Below are 20,419 nucleotides of genomic sequence, written 5' to 3'. Positions count from 1 at the left end.
TTTCACTGGCCACCTAAAGGATGGCAGTGTAAGTCAAAGAGCATGTGTGGTTTACTTTAGGCATGAAACTACTTGAAAAGGCTCCCTCCTCCACACTCACACCTGACCTAGCTCTTTGGTCATTTTAAAGTTTCCTTGTCTTATTTCCAGCCCTTTTCTCCTTTTTACATTCCATTGCATTGCTTCCACTTTCCTGACTAAATTTCTGAAACCATTGTAAATAGGGAACTTATGGTTCAGGGAATATATGGAACATCAGATACAGATGCTTCCTAAAAAATATTCCATTCTAAAAGAGAGGTTTTAGTTCCTTATCAGAAAGATTAAAAAGAAACCCTACCCAATCTGGGGATTCAAAAATTTCAAATTAAAGTGTCTTTTTTTAAAAAAAAAAAAAAAAAAAAAAAAAACGAAGTTGGAATTTCAGAATACAAAAAGGTGAATCACAGATTTGGATGAAAAACCCATTTATGCCTCTTGAAGAATATGTTGTATCAGTAACAACCTGTAAGGTAGTGAAAGTAGTATCCAGAACCTGATTTGCCTGTTTTGCTTCAGTGGGGGCTAGGGGTATGACACACTTCAGGAGAAGGTGTTTTTTTGATTCAGTTTCAAGAACTGGGAGGTGCTTTTATTTAGGTAGATATAAATGAAGTCACATAAGCAAATACTACATGAGAAAGTCTTAACTAAATTAATAATTTTATTACATTTTTTTCATTGATGTACCACTACCTATAAAACATGGTGGTTTATTAACTCAAAAATACAGTATAAGAATTGAGGAGAACCACAGATCAAACTGATTAAATTACCCAAATTGCAGCCTGAACAATTCACTAGGTTAGCACTTGAATTTACAGGTAACCACAAAAGGGAATCATATAAGACAAGGGCAAATAAAACCAATGCATGTTAAGAAGTAATATTCTAATAAACCTAGAGAATTGACAGACAAGGTTGCCTGAGCCATACATATGGAAAAAAGAAATAAAGAGAAAAAGGCATCTTGCTTGCCTTTTTTTTTTTCCAAAACGGAAAATGGAGAAAAAAGGCAATGTTGATTGGCCCAGTGCAAAGGAGGGATATAAATATGTTAAGTTTTAGTCATCTTGGCTAGAAGTTAATTTCTTCATTGACTTCAGGCATAAGATGTAAACATCTGAAAGTAGAAACTGTCAAATATAAGTACAAAAGAATAGCTTGAGCATGCAAAGGCAGCGCCAGAAAAAGTGAAAAAATAAATTAAGGTACAATTAGCAAGAGACAAAGGATAAAAAGAAGTTCTACAAATACACTTTAGAGTAAGAGGGGGATTAAGGAAAACTACTGGTTGGTCAGTAGTTTGAAGGTGAAAGCAAGCTATTGATATATTGTGCTGAGGAGTCTGAATTGTTTACTGCTTTATTGACAGATGTTACTAAGAAGGTCAATTGTAATCATCTGGTTCCCACAATTAAAAGCTACCAAATTAAAAAAAAAAAAAAAAAAAAAAGAAAAGAAAAAGGGGACACACAGTATCAGAACAGAACCAGGAAAGAAAAAATGTGAATAATCTGACCTACGCATTTTTCCTAAGATGGTTATGCCATGTTAATTTGCCCTAAGTCTTAGAGAAGTGGGTGAATATTAGAGCTGTTAAGTTGGAAAGCTGTCAGCATTAGAATTATTTCTGAAAGCACATGATGCATGATATGGGTACAAAAGCCTTTAACAGAGCAAAAATATTGCCTGCCTTAAAAGGAGGAGGAAGAAATTATAGACTAGTTACTTGATCTTTCTTTACCTTCCCAGTTTGTAAGTCACTAAAAGAAAAACAGGAAATTAGTAACTGAGCATGGATTCATCAAGAAGGAAGCATAACAAAGTAACAAGCCTTACAGTATGGGAAATAATTGATGTCTCATGTTAAGATTTTAGGAAGACTTGTGGCATCATTGCACAGGAGTGTCGCCTGGTCTGCCCAAGAAGCATCATCTAAATAGTATTACTACAGGGTAAATAGCTATAGGGAAAAAAACAAAGATACCATCCATGACTATCAGTGATTCATTATCTAAAAGGGAAAAGGCATCAAATGGGGTTCTTGGTCAGCACTGAATCCAGTACTATTCGTTATTTTCATCATTAATCTTGATGACAGAAGAGAGACTGCTCCTATAGTGCTTGAAGGTATGCCTAAGCTAGGAAGGTCTGCAGGCATGCTGGGGGACCCAATTAGAGTCCAAAAAGATCTTGGTAGAAATGGTTTGAAAGATTAACTGTCGATCAAGGATAGGTAAATTATTTCTGTCAGATATAATCAACTACAGAAATGTAGGTTGAGAAATGACACAACAGTTCTGCACTAAAGGATCTGGATCAGAAGCTACATCTGAACCTCTAAAGCTATTGCAAATAAAAGCGGGTATCATACTGGAAGACTTACAGAGAGTAAATCATGTCATGAATGCCACCTGAAACGATCTTTTTGCTTTACTTGCCTTTGATAAGGTCTTAAATGGATTTCTCTTTAGTTGTAGACACTGCCTGCAGGTTAAAAGTAAAATGTAGTTAATTTGAAAGAGCAGCAGTCTAGAAAACAAGCTACAAGAAAAGATTAAAATATTGGATCATATTCTAGAAAAGACTTTAAAACCCCAACACTTTAACACAACAGAAATATGCACTTATATTCCAGAAATTGAGATATGAGTAAGACGTTAAAAAAACTTTGCAGAGTTAAAGACAGATGTGCAATGAAAACAGACAATCCCTGGGTAGCTTTGGAAACTGGTTATAAAAATGTCTGTCAGGAATAGTTTAGTTGTAACAGATTCTGTATTTAAGAGAATGTCTATAAGGTTTCTTCCAAACTTTATTCCACTTTTTCTTTTCTCTTAAAATAACCATAAAGCACAAAAGTAGCTGAAAATGTAATTTCATCAAACCCTCTTAAAACTGTTGCGTATGTGAAGATTTTTGAAGTAACTTTTCCTCAGACTTTGTAAAGTCTGAACGCTCTCTAAGGCAAATACAGCCAGTTATGGCCCTGTCCCCTTTTAGGCCTTCTTACAGGATCACTTGTCCTCAAGAGAGAAGTAACAATTATATACCTCTTTTCCTAAACCTGTTTCCCTTTTTCTTCTGAGCTTTCAGGTGCATCAACAAAACATGAAACCTCTTTGCAAGCACCTCTGAACTTAGGAAATGAGAATGAACCTGCCCATATATAAGACTACAGCATCAAGTTTAAACCCCCCCATACATTACAAAAACCTGTGTAAATAGCCTGAAGTAGATATTCCAACACATGAAGATACAATGCTCAGTAGTCCTAGTAGTTGCAAAGCTTCTTAGATACTAATCAAACAAATGAAATAAACATCTCTCTATAACTTCTGGCCATCTCAACCTTAAACCAATGGTATGGTTGCATGGTGTCCTTTAACTGGACTTTTATGTTCCAGCCTAACACAAGTGATTTCCACATTCTGACAACTCCAGGCTCAATTACCATGACAACATGAACACATTATTATATACATGCATTGAAAGCAAAACTAGAGTAGAAAGCATCCAGAGAACTCTGTGTATGTACCTGCATGCTAAACAAACAAAAAAAATCAGACAATGTATTTCTTTGAAATGTATTTTTACAGGGAGCAAAATGGCTAGCAAAATAGTGAATTAAATTTGCGTTCAATAAAATATGAATTAAACAGCACGATTACCTCAAATGTAATTTTATGGTATTTTTCAATTCCACCAGAAAAACTAAAAAAGTTTTTTAAAAAGTTTTCTATGCAGTTCAGATTTTGAATAAAATCTCATATAATTATACTTTTTAGGTTTCTAGGGACTGATTCATGTTAGCAGTGTCATCTGGAAATTTATTATCAAAATAAATGAGTTGATTAGAATACTTACACAATGACAATTATGTTTAAAACATTCTTTTTTGTTAAATATAGCTTTCTGTATTGTCATAACAAACAAAGAATTGTGTCTTCTATTTAAAGCTTTATTTGTAAGAAACACTTCCAAAAAAATCCCCAGTTTTTCTTACATATCATAGCCTAGTCATCTCTGTTCCCAGTAACATATTTCACCACAACTGCGGGTAATTCCAGTCTTTGTGCCCACCCATTGCTGATTTTTTATTCCTACAGTGGTATCAACAAATACTTCTATTATTATCAGTTAGTAGCAGTTGTGGTGGCTTTCAAGGTAAAATAAAATAAAATAAATAAAAAAATATGTCTTTAGACAAGGACTGAAGCCACCAAAGTCATTTAGCTAGGACACTGAAGTTGGTAGCTAACCTGGGCATTAGTTTCAGCTATTGAGCAGGGAACAGAAGTCTATTACCATAGTTCTGAGAAATCAGTCCAATTCATCAAGTTATATCTGTGCCGTTTCTCTCACTGACATCTGATGTTTTGGATGCAGGAAAACTTTATTTTTGCTCTAAAATGTCAAAGTGAAATGGAGTTATGACTTCAGAAGTATAGGACTGGTTGCTGACTATTTTCCTTATAGAGAACACCTATGTTTTCCCGGGACATGGAATCTTTCACCATTACAAACTGTGGCTTTGTCAGCACATGGAATTTGACCACTGCTCCCAGAATCAAGAGATCAGTTACATGTATTGCTCACTGGTATTTGGAAGCAGCTTTAATATTCCTACTTTCCCAGACTGTTGTTCTAAAGGAGCTTGGGCTGATAACAAAGTTAAACCAGAAATAGAAAATAGCAATCACCTAGCTGATTTCAAAGAGCAGCACTTATATTATTGAACTGATAAGACTATTCATATGCCTTACTTGTCAAAATGAATAGAATTAATCTCTTCGAATGTCCTTCAGAACAGGATACAGAAAAGAAATCTCACACAGGTATGAAAACATTAAACAAGAACTTCCACTAGGGGTGGCAGGGGGTGGAGACATGGGAGAATTTGAGTTCATTTAAATGAATGACAGTACTTACCTGGACCTTTAATGGGAGCAAGATTTTGTCTGGTACGAGAACCAAAGAGCATGAGCTAGGGTAAGAAAGAGGGAAGTTATTTCTGATAGAAATGACTAAAACTAGGCTTCATCCAGTCCTGCCATGACTAACCAAAAGTCTTTGGGAAAACAAGAGAGTAGAAAGACTAGCAATTCACTGACAGTGCCTCTATAACAATGTGCGTCATCACGGACTATTTAATCCATGCTAAGCCTCCACAACTCACTACAACCCAGGAGAGCCTATGAAAGTTCTGTAACGTGATCATTTCAAGCCTCCAGAACACTGAAACCAATGGCTTCACTACCAAGGTTGGGGGTCTCTCAACACATAGCCATAGAGCAGCAAGAAAGTCAGTTGTGCAGACATTTGGGCACAAACCACACTTCTTCCTTCATGTGATAGCCAGGAAATTGGCTATTTATGTTCTAATGTGACTGCACCAAGCCAAATAAATCAATATTAATATGCCATATTCACCAAATTTGGTAGGTAGGACCACTTGACTACCCAAAATATTCAAGTCATGAATCAGGTTGCTAAAGAACTAAGAAAGGTAAAAAAGAGGATCAAGAAAAGTTTCAAAATGTTAAAACAAGACCAGCAGCTTTGTAAACAAAGAACCAAGATAACAGTCAAATATCTTAAAATGAACAAATTAGCATCCCAAAAGCTGTAATATTGTTCAAACCTTTTGATAAAGTGAGGTAGATCCATAATAATGGATAACAAGGTTTCGGTCTTAAGGCAACCTCTTCTGCCATGGGTAAGGCTGAGGTAATTAGCATGCATTTCTAATATAATTTATCTTTAGATGTAACTTTTTTGTCAGTATATAGTGGCTAACATTAACAAGGGTAGCTATAAACATGAATGGTTATTTTTTAAAAAAAATAACTTAGCTTCAGTCTTGCTTGGGAAGTCCATTGAGAATAACACTTAAAAAAGGTTCTGCAATTATAGGTTTAACTGTTTGCAGATCCTTTCGAAAGTTCTCAGATTACCCAAGCAAGCATAACCCTTGTGAGTTTAAAAAAGAAGAAAAAAAAAGATCAAATTCATGGAGACTGCAGTGTCCCTGCAATCCCAGAAAAAATAGCATTACAGCAGGTTTCCTCTTGACACAAGGAACTAAGTTTAACATGTATAAAGTTCTGCAAATTGGAGCCATCCAAACCACTCTATAGCTACTAACATCAAAGGAAATTTAACTGACACACACAAAAAAAGCATAGGACAAAATACAGATTAAGGCACAGCACACTTTTAAACACATACAGAAACAGATCCAGATTAGCTTTACATCACTACAGAAACACCCCCCCCCCCTCAATATATTCAAACATTTAGGAACATATTATAAGAATATATTAAAGAAAAAAACCCAAAACACTTCTGAATTAAAGACATGAACAGGACAAGTCAGACCCAGCATTACTTTCACCTCTACACTGGATCCGGCAGAATAAGGTCTAACATTTACTTCAGCAGCTTTGATGTACCTGAATGCAATTAATTGATTACAGCTGGCAACAATTGAGTTAGGGCAGGATGGTTAGTTACATCTTGTGCTTTTCACTGAGCTCCCCATTCAATAGTTCTGTAGCTTTCAGGGATAACAAAGCTGTGTTCATACTGCACCAATTCAATTGTAGCCTCAAGTTCAGTCTCGAAATACATCATATGTATTTTTTCCTTCCCTGTGGCACCGGTCTTCTCATACAGAGGTCCCATGTCCTCTGTACAAAACTCCCAGCCAAAGCCTGGCAGATAAGGAAATCACAAGGATAGAGAAAAACCCTGCTTTGCTTCCTTTCTTTCAATCTTTTCTTCATCATATTTTTACCATTACTATTTTTTCTATGGTAAATTATAATAGAATTTCTATTTTTTAATATTCCTCTGAATCTTGAGCATCTTCTAAACACTTTTACAGCATATATTAAAGAAATAATGTGTATTGGGATGGCAGAATTTATAGCAGAGCTTCAGCTGTTATCATTCGGGTTTAATTTCTCCATGAAGATTGTGTTAATGTATCTTTGAACAATTTCATCACATTAATGCTTTCAAAAGATTTTGCTATTTTATAAGTGGTGACAGGAACAGCAGTTTGATGTCAGAATAATTAATTAACCAGCTTCCTGCCAAATTTTACATTCTCTGAGCACCTGAGGTAATGTCTATTCTTGTCCCATAAACTATCAAGCTTCATCTATTTCTGTTATTACTTCTTTTATGAGTAAACTTTCGATCTCCAGTAGATTCCCACATCATGAAAGGGACACAGGTATTTTCCTTGCATAAAGAATTCAAGGGTCAAGAACAGGCAAGGAAGTGTTTGATCTGATGACCTTATAAGCAACTTCATTTAAATTTTTTCAAGTACTTACAATAAAACTTTTACAAAGGGATTTGGAAGTTGCACGTATAGCTATAATTAAAGGCAAGGTGTTTCTATCTACAGCACAGAGATGGAGAAAATAGGTCTTTCCAAGATACCAGGAATGACTCTTTCCTCTTCTCCTGACAGTATCAGCCTCAGCCAGTGTGACACTTACTATATTCCCGAAGCTCACTTTCCTTCTTTTATATTCAGGCTTTAAAAAATAAGTGTTAGCTCAGAAAAGCACTCCCTTTTAACTTCGGGAAGGTAGAAGTCAGGACCACCTGTACTGGGTGCCGGCGGCAAGATGGCGGCAGCCCTTGTGAGGAGAGGTCGTGGCTGCCTCTGCTGGACACAGCTGGTTCCCGCCAGTTCCCGCCAGTTCCCCAGCAGCCGTGCCACGGGGCATAGCTGTGCCTTGCAGCCACGCCTGGGCACCTCTGGGAAAGCGCACTGACAAAAAGGCAAAATGCTGCCTGGCAGTGTTTCCTCACAGGAATTTGTGAGGAAAAAAACACCTTTTCCTCACAGGATTGAGGAAAAAAGGTTTGAGGAGCAGCCCTGTGAGCACCCAGGTCAGTGAAAAAGGAGGGGGAGGAGAGGCTGCAGGCGCCAGAGGAGGGACTGCTCTGCAGCCCGTGGGGACACTATGGCGGAGCAGCCACACTGGATCAGATATCCACACTGCAGACTTGGATACCTGAAACCTGCTCTCAAGCAGTGTCAGTCTGTGCCTTTGGACAATTCTAATGCGATTACAAATTCAAAAGTTTTTCCTGTTTTCTATACAGTGACAAAATCAGCAGACTGACGTCATAACAGATAATTTAACCAGCTCCTGATCAGTCATTTGTAAAAGTTTATATTCACTAGGAATTCTAATTTGCTTGTCAGAGACCTGTACCCATTCTCTAATGCTGCCAAAAAGGTGTCTTGGACACAAAAATATTTAGGTAAAATTGCATTTGGCAAATGTATTACATCAGTGATGCCAGGAACACTTGGCATCCATTGCACGCTCAGTGGGTAAGGGGGTTTGTAGTCTGTGATGGTTCCTCTCTGCTGCTCATTCCTCTTCACACTTTTCACCTGCCCCAACCCGGGTCCTTCCCACAGGATGCAGTCCTTCCAGAACTGCTCTTGCATGGGTTCTCTGTGGGCTGCAGTTCTTCAGGACAAACCTGGTCCAGCGCAGGCTCTCCAAGGGCCACAGTTTGTTCAGGGAATATCCACCTGCTGGATGTTCCCTAAATGTACCTCACAAGTCTTAAACAGAGAAAACGAGAAGGTATCTTCAGTTGTTACTGAAAAGCAATGTCCTTTATTTTCTGTCATCCTTCATTACACTGAGACAAGATTTTACAACATACAGAACTAGTAGATTATGGTTTGAAGTAAATCCCACAAAACCACCAATGTGGAAGAGTACAAAGGCAGCATGCCAGGGTATTTATCTCTCTTGCTTAAGCCTAGAAACACAGAATAAGTATACATATAGTCTCCCAAAAGGCTGAAAAGTCTATGTTGTAGTAATAGGCAATCCCGTTTGGCTTGGGATGTTATGATGGCATCCCAGTGGCTTGGGATGGTGCGCTCTCATTCTGAAAATCAGTTAGGGAAGAGAAGACTGTTTTTGATCACTATGTTTGGATTCACTTGAGATTCTTTAATAAGGAACATTGAAACAGAACTTGGCATTCTCATGTACACTAGGTACAGGAATTGCTGGATTAAACTGCAGTCCCAAATAGTTGGGGCCATTAATACTTGAACAAAAATACATTATAAGTGGGATTATACACCTTACATAGTAAATGTAAGATGCCAAGCAATTTTTTTTTTATCTGTGCAAAAACATAACCTCAAAACTATGGACTTCATTATATAGCTAAAAGTTTAGGCACTGTAGTTTGGAGATATACCAAGAACAAATTGGAATGAATTGGAAAAAGATTAAAATATTCTGCTTTTTGGACACATGGGAGGTTTTAATAACTCAAATAAATTGTTTTTAATAAAAAAAGAAAATGCAAATATACTCAATCAGCACGGTCCACTGAACAGTGGTTCTAGGCCTGGGCCCTATCCTCACTTTTCTCCACAAATCGCTTCTTGCCTCTAAGAAGATACATGCAGATCCACAAAATTATTTTAGGTACATAACCCCTCAGTCATCGTCTCTGTGATTTGAAAACGGATCATGAGTTTAATCTTCTGAAATACAGAGAAATGGAGGGGTTCATCTTTTAACGGAATGTATTTCTACAAACAAAACAGTTTACTATTTGATACTTATTTGAAAGTACAAATGTGGCCTGCATCCTATTTTCTAGTTCACCACATCACTAAAAATAAATGAGCAACAGTTCTTCCTTCTCTATAGAATATAGAAACAGTTTGTCATATGCAATTTATAACAGCCCCCTCATTATAGAGAACTTTTTCACCACATTATTTGTGTGTATAAAAATAAATAAAGAAATTCAGAATTCTCAGTATTTTCTTTAAATGAGCTGACTGGCTGTGAAAGGTGCTGGACTGAGAGCTCTGGTAAGTGAAGTCCTCTCTTTTCTGAATTGATACAGTACAGAGAATAGCAATGCAATTTTTATTCACGCTCTCCCGGGTATGTAATTTATCCCTGACCTTGAGAAATGCCCGTTTAATCATGAGCCTCTCTACTAAAAGTGCTAACAAGAAAGGCAACCATAGTGGCACAAGGCACCTGTTCATTAGGGAGCTGACTGAGAAAGAGCATCAGCTCATCGCAGCATGGAGCACCACGTAAAAAGAACTCTTCTACGTGTGGTTGATCCTCCCCTCTGCAAGTAACACCAGTATTGTCAGTAATGTATTTTATACAGTTTCAGGCTCACGTTTTCTTTGGTTGAAAGGACAGAAATTAAAACCTTCTAAAAGTTAAGGTAATTAAGGAACCTATGGCAAAAAATTTCTGATCATTTAAGCACATCATGTTCACACTGTCTGTGTAAGTGGCAATGAGCTATATCCTTCACAGATGCACACTTTTGCTATTTATAAGATGGAAAAAGATATAGGACATTTGGTTTTGTTTTCCTTTTTAGAAGTATATGGTATTCTTCCAATGTTTGATGCAGTATTTGGGTAAAAAAATCCCTAACTGGAGTCATCTGTGTTTTACTGCACAATTGAAAAAAACATTAATTACAGAAGGAGGAAAAAAAGAGCTGGAACAGATATGAACAAGTTACATGCAAATCTGTTGAACAGAGTACTTTGTTTTTCAAGAACAGTACACCATTTTAATCTCAGATAAACAATTTCAGTATTAAGAACAACATAACCTACATATACTATAAAGGGAGGTTTAACAAGACATCATGAGTGAAATCCAGTCTTAAAACTCTCATCTAACGGTAACTATCACACAAGGAATAAGTATTAAATATTTCTGTGTATCTTGTGTATCTTCAGTCTTTTAATACAGAAGAGATAAGGGTGAAGAGGCCAAATACTTTAATGTATTAGTGATGGAAACAGAAGATGAAAGGCAAAAAAAAAAAAAAAGAAAGAGGAAAGAGGAAAGCAGGCGGAAAAGTTAGACTTTTTAAACCCTAAAGTGAAATTTAAGTTATATCTATAACCTGGGAGACATTACGACTGTGATATGAAATTTATCAGGTGAAGTGTCTACACATTATTAAAACATTTACTTAACAAAGACATTTGAAGTGAAAGCTTCAAATTTGAATATCCATGCACAAAACAGAAGTAAAGGTTTTCTGGGTGCCATTTTGTAATTCTAGGTGGAATTAATACTTTGTGACTGCAAAATAAAGAGCAGGCAACACTTGCTCTAGGAATCTCAGTAGGAATCATATTCATAGTCCTGTTGTGGAAAATGTACTGAAAACAGTATTTGATATTCAGTGTCTCCTGCAAACTGCCAGTGTTGGAATTTCCCTTCCTGAAAGCACGTATTTGATATCTAGGCTTCCTCCCCCCACCCACCCCCCACTCATTTATATGTGTGTAGTTTTCCTTTTATACCCCGCCTCTTTTTATTTTAAATAAAACTCTGGAGAAAAAAAAAAAACCACAACAGAAACAGAAGATCACAGGATGTGCAGATGCCATTCTGGGAACTAGCAAGCAGTCTCAACAGTAAAAGAAGCCAAGCGATCTTTCAAGTGGGCTATTACTGTAGTTGTGGGAGCAGAATAATGAAACTGAACAGAATAACTGGCCTAAATATCTGGTTAGAGGGCTGGTACAGAGAAAAGAGCATAAAAGGCTCTACTAAAACCACAGAAAGGTGGGTGTTCCTGCAATCAGCACAGAAAAAAAAGCACTGGAGAAGTCTGTAAACTAAAGATGAGGGGGAGGGGAACCCTTGGAAGGAAATCCAAGCAGAGCAGGGAAAAAATACCCACTAAATCTGAAAGTCTAAAGGAGAAGAACACAGTTGATGTTATTTGCTGACATTCCAAGGATGGCAACTGGGAAACAGCAGAGGTGCAGTTATCAGGAGGTACATACTGTAAGAGAAATCTGGATGGCACCTGAAATATATGTAGGAACACTTGTATATATTTTTAAAACAGGGACAAAGACACAAGTTGACTGAATAGTCTTGTATAATGAGATATTATTAAAACAGACCTCAGCTATCACTGCAAAGAGAAAATAAACAACCATCATCTCTAAACCGGTCATTTCTATCAGCTGAAGATTTAACAAATGACTTCTGAATAGAAAGGCAGTGAAGCCAGTATACTTATATGGTATGATCATCTGCATTCATGTTAATGCTTTATTACATTAGAAAACATCTGAAGATATAAGATGCAGTTTAATCATGCTATGTATCTATATATCAGAGATTCTTACAGTTATTGAGATGAAAGGTTAAGCTACTAGCATTTTCCACACCCTTTTTTTGGAAAGTAACTCTGTAAGTTACCACAAACAGCCCAACCCCAAATATAACCTATTTACAGTTCTGATGACAGAAACACACAATGAAGTTGATATTCCTGTTAATGAATGGTGATTATAATGACAGTATCAATAGATAATAATTAGAATGACAACATCATACTTTCAAAAAAACTATAGCAAGGTCTTTTCTGTGTAATTAGCTTTCCAAATTTTAAGTGACATAGCAGAAAGTATGTGGCTTTTCATTGGCTGGTTTGTCTTAAAGTTCTTTAAATAATATACAGATCAAGATCCACTAGCAGGAGTCCTGGACTTTTCATAAATGCAAGGAACATGAGAATGCTAAGGACCTCAATACAAAGAAACATGGCCCAAAAAAGAGGAAAACGACTGACAGTTCCAAGCACTTCCTAACAAACCAGTGAAACTGGTTCATTTAAACTTCAAAATGTCCAGACACTAATCCATATGTTAACAGGTCAATAAAAGCAGCTATGGGGAAGTGACTAACAAACACAAATAAGTATTAATATCATAAATATATCGAGAAGGAAACAAATTTCTAGCTCAAGGTGCAAAACATACAGCAGGAGATAATATCTTTTATATATACTGAGAGGAAAAAGACATGGCTTGGGGAGAAAAAGCCTTTGCCTAATGCATGTATTCCTGAAGGCATCTCTTATCTTTTGGTATTCTTCCAATAAAAGATATCACTGCTTTCTACAAAATATTTGCTCAACTTATATCAATAGCTGATCACAGCTACAACAGTACTACTAGAATAAAATACGTGAGTGACCTAGCAGCCCTCTCTTGGTAAACAGTTAAAGCTAAGCATTCAACACAAAGTAGAAACCTTCTTTTTAAATGCATACGATAAAACAAGGAAACAAACAAACCTATTCTGTAGCCATTTAAAATCTTTCCTCATAGGTCTTCTGAGCTGTTAAACATGGAATACATCACACAGTTGGATCCAAGCTGAGAATGAACAGTTTTTGGTGGAACTAGGTCTCACGAAATCTCATGCAATTCACTCAGAATGGATGCAATGAAAACAAACTATAAGGAAAATCATGTAGGACCATTTTTGCTATACTTCACTACATATAGAAGGCAGAACAGTAAGTAAAGATCCTTAGCGATAGCTATGTAACATCACTTTTGTCCCTTAACTGTAGTTTCAGTAATAATTACATCATTAATTTTCAGAGACACATCTTCTCCTGCTAGACAACTACATTTGTTTAAGAACAGTCAGAAGTAACAGAAATAGCATCTGGCTTTCTCCCTTTGATCTCTGTTTCTACATGAGTAACTAACTTCTGCTGTACATTAAAATGAACACACAGAAGGGGCAACCACTTGAACTACCATTACCATTATGATATTTTTCAGGCAAACACACTTCAGCTACTTCTAATGATTATGTCCTTAATAATCTAACTTTGGAAAAAAGTAACAGAAGTCTCCATTTCTAAAACTTTTCAGTAATAAACAGTGCTTCAGCCTGCAAGCAACTTACATAGAAAATATCCAGTGAGAATCCCATTAGATAAAACTGATTAAGAAGTTTTATTTCAGAAATGCTCCAACAGTAACATTAAGGCTTTTATAAATACATATTTTTATCACTGTACTACAGTGGCTTCCAGAATTTTCTGAGATCAGGACTTCTGGCAGGCAACATATAAACTCATAGTTAGATATAGCATTAAACAGTCTAAAAGTAGAAATTTAGGGTAGAAAGATAATGGGTTTAATATAAGAAATTATTTTTCAGTTCAGTGATTATGGTACAGGAGAATCAGGATGAAAATAAAAGAAAATTTATTCAAAGCCATTGTCAAGAAATGCATGAAGAAGCAGGACAGCAAGCTGTGACTACAACTACAGAACTAAACATGAACACCACAAACAGAATGGAGTAGTTAATAGACATATTTTAAAGAGAACTAATTCCAAAGGAAAAGACATTGATGTCAGAGGAATAAAGGAGTGATACAGGAAGAAGTTGAGGTGATACATTTTCACAACTATTCCTAGATTGGATTAATTTATTTTAGTTAATTGCTGTTGTATACTACATATAATTCCTGCATTTGTTTGGGCAACCCTAACATCTCACGTGCATTCTTTACACTATTATATTCACAACATCCTGAGGAAACTATCACTTTCCTATTTCTCTTCTTTTTCATGTGGAGAAACTAAAAAAAAAAAAAAAAAAAAAGAAATCCCAGTGGCACAACTACTACTTACTTAAATGGATTGAGAGCTCCCCCGGAGTTGTTCAAGGTCATACCCAAAATCTGTGCTATAGTAAAGAACTGGGTATCACTTTCGGAGTACTCAGCTCACACCTTAGTAGCTGACCTTATCTCTTTTCCATAGCTAATGGCTCCCCTAAAAAATTTTCTAGTAACACCTTCAGCTTAGATGGCTGAATGCAAAAAATCATGGTTATTTGGCTGAGAAGAAAAACAACCAAAACCCAGCAATAACCTGCACTATAGCTCTACTGCCTCTGCATACCTTACTGTCATGATTTCTCTTGTTAAGAGATTCTCGTTCCCTCCCAGAATTGCTGAGTGTTGTAAATGATAAAGCAGTTTAGTAAAAGTAATTTCTTCTACTGGATCTGGAGGAGCTGGGGCTGGTACTGCATTTGCTTCAGTTTTCCAATGCAGCTAATTGATAGTCCACTTCATAAAAGGTAAAAGCATGGTATGAAATAACTGTATAAAGTGGCAGAAATAATTAAAAGGTGTGCATTCAGAATTATGAGTAATGGATCTTTGAATCACTGTTTGTTGTTTGAACTTCAAACCATCTTAAAAAATTACTAACTCCCAGAAAACTGAAACTTCATGGTGGTAAGACTGCACATTAATATGACATCACGTAACAGGGTCTTAATCTAAAAATCTCAGATTTACCTCTGTGGGGTTTGCATTAAGGGCTATGCCCTTAGGCAATAGTACAACCAGTACCATCAGAAAGTTCAGCTCTGCAGGTGACAGGATCTGCATAAACTGATACTTCTATAGACCCACAGTCTCTTCAGTTGATCTCTAACAAAGCCAAATACTATTGAAATTCCAAGCATGCATAAATAAGGCATTTTTAGAGATATCCTTCCCACTTGAGGTTACAATTTCATTCATAGGATTTAGGGCCAGAAGGAACCTGTATGATCATCTAGTCTGACCTCCTGCATTACAAAGTCTGCAGAATTAGAAGTGGGCAGTACTTCTGTTTAAAATATAGCATATACCTTGCTGCTGGGATTATGCATGAAAAGTAACAAAATCAAGACGCAAAGTCACAGAAAAGAGCGGTATTATTATTCACGTACAGCATTGCACATATACAGAAGAAAAAGAAATCACAGACCGAGAGTGCTAGTGCATTAATTCTTACTTTTTAGTTTATCACCTTCTTATGTAAGAGTAGTGCTGGAGAACCGTCTGGAAAAACAAGTGTTTCATAGAACTGTTACATAACATTGCAGAATAGGATATTGTAAATAATTAATCTAAATGAAAGAACTGGAGGATCTTTTGGCAGGGATTAAACATAAAAAGGACAATGACTGGCCTCTATCTTTTTTTTGGGAAAAAAATAATCCAAAGACATCCACAGTGACAGCAGAACCTCAGAATTTTCTTAGGGCTTTTAATGATTTCTAAGTTTTAAAGATAAAGTTACTGTCTTTCAAAGGTCTTTCCCAACCTAAATGATTCCATGATTCCAATATGTACAAAAGAAATTAGGAATAGTTATGTAATTGTTCCTAGTACCTCTTGTAAAAGGACAATTGATTATGGTATTTCAAGCCCAGCAGTTTTCACTTTTAGCTTCAGATACATGTATATGTATCTGTGCCTCAAAATGGATGTTTCAATTAAAATTATCACCTCATCTCAAGCACAATTATATAAATCTTCAGATTAAATCCAAGAACATCACTGATAATTTACTGCAACACGGTAAACTGAAATGTAAAGGAGATATTGAAACACATTTTAAAAATTAATAAGGTTCTACCTGGCTAGATAAAGTTATTGCATAAAGCATCACTTCATATTCATCAGAAGTAAGTTGTCATCCACCATCACAAAGCAGTTTTGTTTTCCTAAGCCATCAAAAACTATAAATAATGAAAATCATCCCTGTAAACAAAAAGTGAGAACTTCCTCACAACACTTTTTTCCGGGTTAATTTAGTTTTGATTCCTTAATTGTAAAAGTTTTACTGGTTAAACAGATTATGAAATGGGAAAAAAAGAAATTCAGAAAGTTGCTTAGAGCTATACACCAAAGCCATCTCTGGCCACAGCCTATCAGCATGCTACCTGAGCACAGGGAATCTGGCCCACATTTCTGCTTATCTTTACAAGTTTCCCTGAATCACCAGCTTTGCTATCACAAGAACTCCTGCAGAGCTTTTCCACAGACTATAGCTACTGCGGAAGCAATATTCTCACCTTATATTCAGACCCATTCAGCCAGTATTCCTGCATTTCTGGCGAGGGGGCAGGGGAAGACAGGTACTTCAGCTGCAGACCAATGTAGGTAACATCATGTTGCTCTGTATTTACTTCTTAGGGCATAACATAAACAGCACAGGCAAAACGTTCTCTCGCTGTGAAGTTACTGAAGCTATAGAGCAGGGATGTTTAAAGGTGTCTGAGGAACATTAATGATGCCATCCCCACCACAATTAAAATCCTGAACACTCCATTATTGCAAAGGTTCTGCAGTCAAAATACACAGTAGGAAGCAAGTACAGTTTTTGGATGTTTTAATCTATTGCATATTGACTGCTAGGGAATCTTCCTGTTTCAGGGCAGGGGAGAAAAATCCATCTTCTATTCTAAAAGCCTATGTTAAACATTTATTTTAAATAAAGGTAAGTATTGGGTTTCATGCTTCCTCACAAAACCACAAGCCTTTCTAGTTATTTCATACATCAGGTAAAAGTTGTCTCTCATTTTCAAAGCTCTTAATTTGCCTTTTTTTTTTTTCCAGTGATGTAAGCAGTTGATCCCAAATTGTTCCTTCCACTTTTATGGAATCTTCAGGAATATTTCCTTCTATGACTCAGAAGCCTTCTCTGCACCTTCTTCCTTTTGCAACTATTTGCTTGTATCTGTGCTTCACTGACTCTGTAATTACAAATCTTAGCTGAAAATAATTCCTCTCTTTTCTAACATTTTTCTTAGCTCTATTAGTGAGAAGAGTGGTTTGCTGACTGTTATGCACAATTCTCTTTCCCACTGTATTTAACTCCAATTTGTTCTGGAATCCAGTATGTAAAAAAATGCTATGAAGAATTGTGTATGCACAGCATACACAAATGGGTTGTGCAAATTATGGGGATTACTCACAAAAGAACAAGATTACAGGGGAATCTCTGGTAGTTAAAGGGAAGCGTTAGGTACTTAAGACCACAAGTCTCCATTAGACCTCAACAGGATTTGTATTTCTAACCCTTTGGTGGGGTTTTGTTTTGTTTTAAATACTAGGACTAGTAATAAACAACCAGCACTTCATTATACTATAGCATTACACAAAATTCATAATTGAGGTTCAGTACCTTGAAGTAAAATAGTGTTACAAGAAAATATTCACATCAGAAATTTACACTAAAAAATAACTTGAAAGAACTGAAGCTTCTGAATATACTGAAGTTTAGAATTAAAGACAACAACAAAGGAGTCTCTCTGACCATATGAGTAACACTGTCTTCCTGTCTTCCCTTTTACCTTCATTTCATAATATAGTTGTAGTGTTACTGTTACATAGAGGTAATTTTGGTGAGCAGTTTAGTTTTGGTTGTTTTTTTTTTAAACTGCTCTACACAGTTTGAAGACACTAATCATGAGTAGCACTTTGGATTTGTTTCAAAAATTGTAAAGCAGAATTTCATAACTATACACACAGTGCATGCTCTTAGAAACTAATGATAAGGATACATAAATTTCAATAATATTTTATCTTTGAAATATATATATCATCTAGAAATCTGTAGAGTGTCCTAACAAACAATTTAGGTATATCTTACTGGACCTGTCTCTAGCCCTGTTGACATTACCCTAAAAAATTCCAGTGGCTTCTGTTCATTTTCAGCTAAGACCCAAGTGTAATACTTTCACTAAACACAAATTTTTTCTTTTCAAAGCCAGCTATGGAAAATATTAACTCCTATTGCGCCTGTGTTTCTATCTGGAGAATGCCAAATTTCATGGATCTGGAAGTCTTGCATACACAACAGAATATTAGCTCTATAATTAATTTTATATGCATGAAAACATAAATACAAATGGGTACGCATTTTATCATCTCTTCCTTTCCTTTAATGAAGACTGTGATTCCATGAGATGAAGGAAGAAAATTCTCTTTTCTGCTGACTCACTGTAATGGTAGTAGAGGTCCAGTGGTTGAAGTGATGCAGAAGAAAAATTGGCTGCTTGTCTCTATTTTGCATGGTACTAAATATACTAAATATTGCACCAGCATGCACCACTCAAAGGACTCAAAATTTCATCTCTGAAATAAAGACACACAAGAGTTTATAACCTCTGCTGCTTTTGAAGTTTTCCCACTACGAGAAGACTGATAGTGAGGCTATCTGGTTTTCAAATTCATTAGTATTAAGAATATCACGGAGAAACCATTTTCAAGGGAAGGTGGTGGCTGGCGTTATTTGAAAGTAAAAATCATCATCATAATCCCTAATTTAAGATTAATAACCAAGGAGGAACATATATAACATTTTGCAAGAAAGCTTTGGAGATGCTCTACTTCCCCTGTTAAGGACTTCCCCTGTTAAGTTTCCACTCACCAAACATTGTTTTATCATATTCTAAGAGTTCTTGATGGTCTCTCTCACCCTCTTTCTTTGAAGGCCAGGAATCCATTCAGTCAAAATTGTTTTGCATTTCTAGCAACAAATAGAACCATTCAAATAGTGTGAATTGTTGCTTAACCTGCTAACAACTGCAGCCAATAAAAAAATGAGACACTAAACTACAGACTGACAAGTTACATTCTTTTTTCCAGTGCCATGACATGTTCCAAAGTAGACCAGAGCTGGTGCAGACATGCTCCTTTCAACTCAAGATGTTTTTTACATAATTTTTTCAATTTGTCATTGCCATGCATCATTGCCATGCACTAATTTTGCAAGTCTTTACCTAAAATCATGTTCCTATCTGCTCAGTGTTTTCCATTCCAGGCACAGTCACTAGTCTTACTTTATACTCCATGGGCTGCATGCAACTGTGTCTCCACAAGGTATTTTAGTCTATGGCAGCTAATAATGCTGCCTCTTCACTTAGCTCCAGATATAGTATGGAGTTGTATTCTAAATCATTACAATATTATCAAACATACCAAAGTTAAAAATGCCTTTATATTTCCCAAACCAGTTGCAACTGAAAATAATAATAATTTGGCAGTGATTACAATTGTTTTGGTAACATAATCTAGACTTTTCAATACTTACTAGTCCTGAAAAAAATTTTACAGAGCACCTTTTGTTCATTTGCTCATCCCCCACTTTGCATTCTAGTATTCAGTCAGATTGTTGTAAGATGTCTCTAAAAATTACCTGCAACCTCTCTAGTGCCATAATACAGATAATCTACCAGTCTCCTCCATGACCTGCAGAAACAAAAGCAAACACCTTTCCATGCTGCATACTAGTGTGCATTTTTGCCATCTCAAGTAAATGCATCTTTGGTAAGGCTTTCAGTAGAGTTGCAGTGAGCGGTATTTCTAAGTGCCATTTGATGAAGAGTCTGATCCTGGTTGGTTACAATAAAATATAATCTGAAATAGAGGTTTAGAACCGAAGCATATTTTTAACTTCCTGACATGTGCAGCATTGTCTGCTATTGAGGAATTCTCCTCTTGCCAAAGTGATGAGCAGACAAGGCAACACTAATGCTACTCCTTGCTTTGCTCAGTGGGAGGTAATGCAAAATCAGCGCAGTAGCAAATATTAATAGTGTGGTGCTCCTTTTCCCTTCCCTCCCCCATCTCAGTTTCAGAGTTGGAAAGTGATAACATACAGGACAGACGACATTCTTCTTCAAGCAAAAGG

The 20,419-nt window shown here is 36.3% G+C and overlaps 1 long non-coding RNA gene across 2 annotated transcripts in view; it reads right to left on the bottom strand.

Moving 5' to 3' along the window:
* Window positions 1-8,653: 8,653 nt before the first annotated feature.
* LOC130158144 (uncharacterized) overlaps window positions 8,654-20,419 on the bottom strand; it is a 22,166-nt gene continuing 10,400 nt past the window's right edge. Inside the window, exons 3-4 of one of the 2 annotated variants that reach the window (XR_008825183.1) lie at window positions 19,157-20,419; window positions 8,654-18,861 (exon numbers count right to left, since the gene is read on the bottom strand). The exon at window positions 19,157-20,419 is cut by the window's right edge and continues 7,571 nt beyond it. This is a non-coding gene — a long non-coding RNA (uncharacterized LOC130158144). The other variant, XR_008825182.1, reaches the window with a different exon arrangement.

The sequence above is a fragment of the Falco biarmicus genome, chromosome 13 (genome assembly GCF_023638135.1).
Source record: "Falco biarmicus isolate bFalBia1 chromosome 13, bFalBia1.pri, whole genome shotgun sequence".
NCBI classification, from domain to species: domain Eukaryota; kingdom Metazoa; phylum Chordata; class Aves; order Falconiformes; family Falconidae; genus Falco; species Falco biarmicus.
This window is presented reverse-complemented; position numbering and strand designations above follow the sequence as displayed.